Source organism: Acomys minous (genome assembly GCF_964271855.1).
Source record: "Acomys minous genome assembly, chromosome: 19".
Lineage (NCBI taxonomy): Eukaryota > Metazoa > Chordata > Mammalia > Rodentia > Muridae > Acomys > Acomys minous.
Genome location: NC_140499.1, coordinates 41,196,578 through 41,205,730, shown reverse-complemented (window position 1 = coordinate 41,205,730; position 9,153 = coordinate 41,196,578). Strand labels below are relative to the sequence as shown.

Below are 9,153 nucleotides of genomic sequence, written 5' to 3'. Positions count from 1 at the left end.
CGAGCTGGGTGTGGTATAGCACACACCTTTAATCCCAGCATTTGGGAGGCAGAGGCAGGCCGATTGCTATGAGTTTGAGGCCAGCCTGGTCTACAGAGTGACCAGGACAGCCAAGGCTACACAAAGAAACCCTGTCTCGAAAAAACAAAACAAAACAAACAAAAAAGAGACACCACGACCAAGACAACTTATAAAGAAAGGCATTTAGTTGTGGAACTATACGCAATTTCAGAGGGCGATGATCACCGTGGTGAGAAACATGGCAGCAGACAGGCAGGCATGGTGTGGAGCACTAGCTGAGGGCTCACATCTTTGTCCACAAGATGGAGGCACAGAGAGTGGGCCAGACCAGGCCTAGCTGGACTTTTGAAACCTCAAACCCCACCCCCAGTGACATATTCCCTCCAACAAGGCTACACCTCCTAATCCTTCCCAAACAGTCCACCAACTGGGAACCAAAGATTCAAATCTGTGAGCCTACGGGGCCTTCTCATTCAAACCACCACAGTGCCTCAGGAAGACTGTTCTATGTGAGCACATTGGTGTGTACTCAACATCTCATAGCTCAAAACCATCCTTTGGATGGAAAGATAAGAGCAGGCCTGTGATTCTTTGGGTAGGCCTGGTGGCACTCAGAGGAAGGATAGCAGGCTACCAAGAAGAGACTTGGTACCCTATGAGCATATACAGGGGGAGGAGGTCCTCCTCAGTCACAGTCATAGGGGAGGGGAGTAAGGGGAAAATGGGAGGGAGGGAGGGAGGAATGGGAGGATACAAGGGATGGGATAACAATTGAGATGTAATATGAATAAATTAATAAAATACATTTAAAAATAAAAAAATTTAAAAAGTAAGAAAGAAAGGTTTTTTAAAAAGGCATTTGTACAAACTGCAAGAGGATTTTTCAAGTCTAGGGAAATAAAATCCTCAATTATGGGTTATATTCTTTAAAAGAACAGCTAGAACATTTGATTTTTAAAAAAGGTTTATTTAATTTTGTGTGTGTGTGTGTTCATGTGCATATGTGAATGCAGGTGACTACAGAAGCCAAAAGAAAATACTGGATCTCCTGGAGTAGAAACAGTTTAATCACTGAGCTATCTCTTTAGTCCCATCTTTTGGGTTTTGATTATTTTTTAAAAACATCTGTTTTATAACAGTTAAAAAAAAAAGTACCTGTTCTGAGTTTAGAAAAAGCAGAGACAGAAATTAAGAATGAAAACCACCATTAAATTTATAATTTTAGATTTGTATTTATTTATTTCAATTTATTTTATTTGTGTATCTGAGTGTTTTACCCACACATATGTATGCATGTGCATGAAGTATATGTGTGGTACCTGTGGAGGTCAGAAGACGGCATCAGGGGCCCTGGAACGGTAGTTATAGATTAATGAAAGCCACCATGTGGGTCCTGGGAACTGAACCTAGGTATTCTGCAAGAGCAAAAAGGTCTCTTAACTAGTGAGCCTCCCTCAGTCTCTATGTTCATCATCATCATCTTCTTCTTCATCATCTACATCATCACTAAATGCATTAGTCCTTCTTCTTACAGCTATAGAAAGCATTTGTGTGCCCAGGATTTAGTAGTGACTGGTTTAGGTATGTCCCGAGTCACCGGTTTCCTACCCATTCATTAGCTGTCAGGAGCTTCAGCCTCCCTTCTAAACTAACACAGGAGGCTCAGCCCAAGGCAGTGGCATCCCTGAGAGGTTGCCGGTCTCCTGAATCAAAGGTGTCTGCTCATTCTCAAGAAGGCTGTGGAGATCACCGCCTGCAATCATCCTGCTGTTGCTCACGTGGCTGAGCAGAGCTTGTTTGGAAAAGGGTAGGTTTCAATCTGTCAGGTAAGGAAAATAAAGAACCAAAGAACAGCAGCAGCAGCAGCAGCAGAGAGATGGCCAGAAGGAACAGTGAGGAAGGACTGCATCTGTCTGCAGGCTTGCCAGAAGATCAGTCCCAGGGGGTACCCTAAGGCAGGATAAGGCCTGGTGGCTGGAAACCGTCTCAGCAAGTGTGCAAACCACTCCTGGCTGTAGCTCACAACTCTCCTTGACCCCAGTGGCTGTGGTGAGTCCAGGTTGCCAGTTCTCAGGAAGGATAGGTCAAAAGAGATTGAGGTGTGGGACTAGAGTGACTTGGGACCCAAAGTCCCTTTGTCCTATGTCAGCCTGAGAGACAGAAGGCGTGAGCAGCTGACTGCGGTATAGAGATGTGTGGGGAAAACCTGAGGAAAACTGCCATGCACACCAAAAGCAAACCAGAATTTGTGTCTTACGTGTATTTTCATGTATGTTGTGTGTGTTTTCATGCACAAGTCCAGAGGGCAGAAGGTGACAACAGACATCTTGCTCTATTGCCCTGGACCATATTTCTTTGAGATAAAGATGGCCGCTGAGCCTGAAGCTGGCCATTTTTCAACTGGGCTGGCTGGCAGTAAACCCCATCCAGCGGTCTGTTTCAGAGTCTCTGTCTGCCCCGCCTCTCAATGCTGGGGCTACAGGCTCAAGCATCTTCTTCATGCGCTAGGGATCTGAATGTGGCTCCTCGTGCTTGGGCAGTGAGCTCCGTCTCCCCAGCCTCTGTACTTTCCTTTTTTACCACGATACTAAGAATGGCTGCAGGCGTCTTTTAAAAGCTTAGTATTAAATATTACATATCTTTCCTCCTTTTAATTTTACATTACTTTCCCAAGAATAAAAAATTAAAATTCAATCCACTTGAACCCTGAGTGTTCCTCCATGATGAGCCAGGCTAAAAGTCGGTCATTGTATTCTTCTTACTGCGTAAGCCCATCAAGGCCCTAGAAAAAAATAAGGCCAGGTCACGACTGTTTTTGAAAAGTGTGCACCTCCCCCAAAACAAAACAAAACAGATTGGAAAGGAAGGATAGGGGCAAGAAAGAAATATTTCCTTTAGAGAAAAACAAACAAACAAGATTTCTGAGGCATCCTAGGTCACCGTTTTGCTGTTCCCAAATGGTTGGAGAAATGGGTAAAAGCTAATGTGAGCTTGAGGGTCTTCTCTGCGAGGGAGCAGTGGTTGCCTTGCTAAGATGGGGCCTGCTGAAAAGGGTGTGGCTGTGCTGACTACTCTCCACCTCCCTTGTGGGAATGGAAGCAGAAAGCAAGCAACACTTGACCAGAATTAACTTCTTTAAAAAGATTTCACCAATAGACAGACATCTCAGATTCTTTCTCTGTAGCAGAGACTTAAAAAAAAAAAAGATTTCTTTATTTGTATTTTGTGTCTGAGAGTTTGCCTACATGTGTGTATGTGTACACACATACATCTCTTGCATGCCTGGTACCCTCAGAGGCCAGGAGTAGACACTGATTCTCAGGAACTGAAGTTGTAGGTGGTGGTGACATTATAGCTAACATGTCGCTGCTGGGAACCAGACACGGGTCCTCTGCAAGGGGAACAAGTGCTCTTAAGCACTAAGCATCTCCTCAGCCCCAAATATGTTATCCGTAAAGCCTCTTGGGATATTCTTCTGTCTTCCAGGTAGCGATGCTCAAAGGACAGAGTTGTCAGCACAGTGACCTTCTGGCTCATAACAGAAACCCTGAAGCCAGGAGACCCACAGAAGTAGACAAAAACTGCTACTACTAACCACCAGGATGTGGAAAATCTGATGAGACAGGTACCACATGACAAGTTTTCCAGAAAAGACACACTCTGGAATCCGAGCAGCATAAATGCAACTCCAATGATGTGCAATCAGGCCTTCTGGCCCACTAGCATGTAGCCTTTACAATGCTCTCAGTGATAGTACAGTGAACACGGGTCATAATGTCATCCAGGCAAAGTCCCTTGGACATTCTTGAACAAAGCAGACAGAAGATATTAAGCAGGGAAATAAGTACTGTTGTCAGGAATGTTGTCTGTAGCTGGGGGTTGGTGGTGGTGGTGGTGGCACACACACTTAATCCCAGCTCTTGGGAGCCAGAGGCTGGCACAACTCTGTGAGTTCAAAGCCAGCCTGGTCTGCAAAATGAGTCCAGGACAGCCAAGGCTACACAGGGAAACCCTGTCTCAAAACAAGAAAACAAAACAAAAGTCTTGTCTGCCAGTGTTTAAGATTAACAAACATGTCACACTGTGCAACAGGGATACAGAAAGGCAAATCCCAAGACATAGAATTAGGACAGTGGGTGGCACACGCCTTTAATCCCAGCACTCGGGAGGCAGAGGCAGGTAGATCGCTGTGAGTTCGAGGCCAGCCTGGTCTACAAAGCGAGTCTAGGACAACCAAGGCTACACAGAGAGATCCTGTCTCAAAAAACCAAAAACCAAACCAAACAAAGAATTAGACCAGTTGGTGACATGGGCCTGTGGAGATCAGAAGAAGGACAAAATAGACCCAGGGGACAAGGGGCCTCGGAATTATAAAACAATCCCAGAGTAGTCTAGTTTGAGAAAAATCTGAGAGAATTTCTCTGAATGCTAGGAGGTGTGGAAGATACCAGAAAGGCTGAGCACCATACCTCAAAAGAACAGACCCCCAATACCTTTTCCATTAAAGAGGTTAGGACATAACACCTTCAGTGTCGGCACAAGCAGGAGTCCAGTGGAGGGACAGAATGCTATCCAGTAGACAAGGCCAGATGTCACCACTTTCTGTGCAGGTGTCTAAGGTGCTTGGATCAAGTCTAGAGGAGGGCACAGGTGGCCTGTGGACATTGTCCTTTAGCCAGTCAGGAAGCACACCAGACAGGATGCATGCACGTCACATCACCTCTTCCTCCGGAGGCATTCGCCCAGCTCTGGCTGGGTTGGCAGTCACCTGATTGCCTATGCTCCTTTCCCAGTGGGAGTTCCCATGAGCGAGCTCCCCGGTGCCAGTTTCTGTTCTGGACAGGAGCTTCATTGTTCTGTGTCACCACAAATACTTTGTGGGGAGACATCTAGCCAGTATCACCACACCTGGCAGCTGTCACATGGGGAACAGGTTGGGGTCGTGGAACTCCAAGGCAGGCCCAGAGGGCAGGCAGGCTGTGCTGAAGGCCTCAGTGTGGGGGCTGCAAGCTAAAACACTGGATGCCTGTGGCTGGGATCTCAGCACCCTCCCTCAACCCACCTGAAAAGCACTCACTGTGCCAGCCCCAGAAGCTTTGGAGGTTCCAGAGAAACAATATGACCACACATTGAAAATGGCAATTCTGGAGCCAGGCGTTGTGGCGCACGCTTTTAATCCCAGCACTCGGGGAGTTAGAGGCTGGTGGATCGCTGTGAGTTTGAGGCCAGCCTGGTCTACAAAGCGAGTCCAGGACAGCCAAGGCTACACAGAGAAACTCTGTTTCGGAAAAACAAAAACAAAAACAAAAACAAAAAACAGAAAAAAAAAAAAAAAGAAAAGAAAATGGTAATTCTGGTTGTTAACTCAGTTGTGAATACCATTTCTTTCTTCAATCCTTTATCCATGAGATTCTATTTGATACGGGACCTAGAAGATATGAGACCCATAAGCAAGAAGTCACCACTCCCTTACTAGGATTCTAACTTTAATTCGTATTTGTTTCTGTTGTAGTTTGAACGTAATTGGCCCCTATTGGCCCGCAGGGAGTGGCCCTATTAGGAGGTATGGACTTGTTGGAGGAAGTGTGTCATTGTGGGAGTGGCTAGGAAGTTTTATATGCTCAAGCTATGCCTGTAATGGAAGGTTGGTTTCTTTGTGAACTCAGTCATGTTATGTATATATGTTTTTGTTTTAATCCCAAGTGTGGAGTTTTAGTTTGGGCTTTAGTTTGTCCACAGCTGATAAGTGGCATGAAGGGGGCCGTGGACTAGGACTCTGAGGAAGATAAATAGGAGAAAACAGAGAAAGTGGAGTATGGTGGTGATGTGAGGCACGTACCCATTTGGAGAGACCAGAGACCGGTATGGTGGATGGAGATAAACATTTCAGCACAGTGGCTCGGAGGAGAATGTTGGCTACATTTGCTGTTTACAGAGATTGGTATTGTCCCCAAAGAACCCAACTGACCTTAAACAGCCAGGAAAAGTAAAGGTCTGTGCTCCCTCTCCCCACTTTCTCATACCCAGGGTTAAAGGGTTGGTGAAAGAGAAGCAGAGGTTTCAATACCCCAAATAAAATAGAATTAAACAAAGCAAAACAAGCTTCGAGCCGGGTGTGATGGTGCACACCTTTAATCCCAGCACTCGGGGAGGCAGAGGCAGGTGGATTTCTGTGAGTTCAAGGCCAGCCTGGTCTACAAAGCACTTACAGGACAGCCAAGACTACACAGAGACACCCTATCTCGAGGAGGGGGGGGGGAAGGGGGGGAAACAACAACGACAACAACAACAACAAACAACGTCAACATACGCCCAGTGTGGCCCAGTTATTTTTGCTGCCTGTAGATCAAGATTTAGCTCTTTTAGCTCCTTTTTTGGCACCATGTCTGCCTGCATGCCTCCATGTTTTCCGCCATGATGATAATGGACTAGAGTTCTGAAACTGTAAACCAGCCCCCAATTAAATGTTCCCCTTTCTAAGAGTTGCTGTGGTCAAGCTGGCCCCAAAGTCCTGAGAGTGGGAGAGCTGTCCCTGCCTCTCAGTGGCTATAGCAATTGGGAGAGTTGGCCCTGATGGTGAAGGCACAGGTGAGGCAGCCCCTGTGGGAGCAGGAGAGCTGTTCCAGCCTCTTGCTGGCTGCCGCACTGGGTGAGCTAGCCCAGACAGTGTCCTACGAGAATAACTATATAAGAAACCCAGAGCCATGGGGCCATTCACACCTTTAATCCCAGCATTCGGGATGCAGAGGCAAGATCTCTGTGAGTTTGAGGCCAGCCTAGTCTACAAAGAGAGTTGCAGGTAAGCCAGGGCTATTACATGGAGAAACTCTGTCTCAAAAAAATAAAACATAACATAACAAAACAAAAAACTGAGAGAGAGAGAGAGAGAGAGAGAGAGAAAGAGAGAGAGAGAGAGAGAGAGAGGGAGGGGGAGAGAGAGAGAGAGAGAGAGAGAGAGAGAGAGAGAGAGGGAGGGGGAGAGAGAGAGAGAGAATTACAGTGGTTTAAATTTAAAAGCCACTTTCCTTTTTTTTTTTTAACTATTTACTTATTTATTATATATACAATGTTCTGCCTGCAAGTGTACCTGTCTGCCAGAAGAGGACACCAGATCGCATTCTAGATGGTTATGAGCCACCATGTGGTTGCTGGGAATTGAACTCAGGACCTCTGCAAGAACAGTGCTCTTAATTTCTGGCCCTTAAAAGCCACTTTCAAAAGGCAGGCTGAAATTCAAAAAGTGAAAGTCCTTTGTGATCTATGGATAAATAGACTTAAACTTTGAATGTATATATAAAGAGAGAGGAGAATATAGTATATTTATCCACACATACTAAATTATATTTATTTTATTTTATTTTATTTTTTGGTTTTTCAAGATAAGGTTTCTCTGTGTAGCCATGGCTGTCCTGGACTCACTTTGTAGACCAGGCTGGCCTCGAACTAATAATGATCTGCCTGCCTCTGCCTCTGGAGTGCTGGGATTAAAGGCATGTACTACCACGCCTGGCTTAGTTTCAAATTTTCAAAAGAATTTTTAAAAAAAAATCAATTGAAAGATAATGCTTTTGCTTTTTCTGTTGCCAAAAAACATTTTGCCCTAGGAAAGAAGGAACCTGCCAAAAAAGGAACTAATCCCCGTCCCCCACCCGCAGAGTTAGGGTTGGGGCAAAGTTTATATTTCAGGAGAATAAAAGCATCCAACTAAGGAATCTGGAGAGTACTGGACAAATGAAACATCTGAAGAAAAAGAAAGGATTATTAAGAGAAAATGTCCCAAGAAAAAGAGTAAATTGACCTAGTGGTACCGCCCACCTCCAGCTGGTCTCTGCTGCCCTCTACAGAGGAAGGGGCAAATGGCCTTTATGTGGCTCCAATTCAATAAAAATTAAAGCTGGCTTTGGAGTGGGAGCCTGGCTCTCTTCTTCTCTAAATCCACACATGCTTGTTAAAGGAAAATACAAAATCTCTGTCTCATCTCAGAGGAGCCACCTGGTATGGGACAGGGGGAAAATTATTCTATTGTCACTAATCTTTATTATTATTATTATTATTGTTATTATTATTATTATTACTATTATTATTACTATTACTATTATTATTATTGAGCTTCCTGTATGGGTTTTTAGGTTTGAGTTTGGAGTAGGAAACTAGAAACAAAATTTGTGTACCCTGGATGGATTTACTAGATTATGGTCCTCAAACCTTTCAGAGATCTTCTCAATATGGCATTTAAAATGTCTAAGTTTTCTACAGTAAACTATGACCATTCCTAACAGTAAATCTTGAGGGCTCCAAGAAGATGATGGGGCCCTGCAATGACGAATCCACCTGGATTGTGAGCACTAACCACTGGGAGAAACTGCCCCATGCCCCTCCTGCCGCTAGCTTCTGGGCAAACAGTGGACACCTTTAGGTTGACTGTTGTGTTCTGCCTAGGCAGCATTGCCACTAAGCTGACAACCACCACCCAAAGATCAGCTTTGGACTACAAACTGCTCAGGACATTCAAATTGCTGAGATCATATGAGACTGACATGAACATTCCACAGAACTTTGAATTCAAAAAAGACTTAATCCGAAAACTGCCAAATACAACCAAGCAGGACACTGTAGAAACCTTGGCAGAAATAGCTTTATTCTTGTAAGTAGTTTTACTGTGTTAATAGTTAAAACCTTTTCTTTTTATTTAGGCCAAAAGGGGGAAATGTTGCAGGACATTTGATCATACTATGAACCCCGAGATTGTTTTATTTACTGGAAAAACCTAGCACACACCTTTAGTCCAAGACAGGATTAAATAAATTTAAACTAAGCTGGGCGGAGTGGCATTCACCTTTAATCCCACCACTTGGGAGGCAGAGGCAGGAAGATCTCTGTGAGTTCCAGGCCAGCCTGGTCTACAGAGTGAGCCCGGGACAGCCAAGGATACAGAGAGAAACCTTATCTCAGACAACAGAACCAAAAACAAAACTAACCCACCTCAAACTAAATGTCCCCTTCTTCTACTTCCTGTGTGTCTCTCTGCCCATCCCCCTCAATTCCTTTCACTCTATAGTTTTTCCTCTACGTTCACTCCCTGTCAACTGGTTGCTTACTTTGCCTCTTGACCTGTGGTTGACTTTATTGAAT

General features: G+C 44.8%; 1 long non-coding RNA gene across 1 annotated transcript; it reads right to left on the bottom strand.

The window, feature by feature from the left end:
- Positions 1-1,228: 1,228 nt before the first annotated feature.
- Positions 1,229-5,319, bottom strand: LOC311590228. The gene is made up of 3 exons (XR_014776801.1): positions 4,515-5,319; positions 3,617-3,825; positions 1,229-2,803 (listed from the first exon to the last, which is right to left on the bottom strand). It is a non-coding gene; the product is annotated as an uncharacterized lncRNA (long non-coding RNA).
- Positions 5,320-9,153: the final 3,834 nt, after the last annotated feature.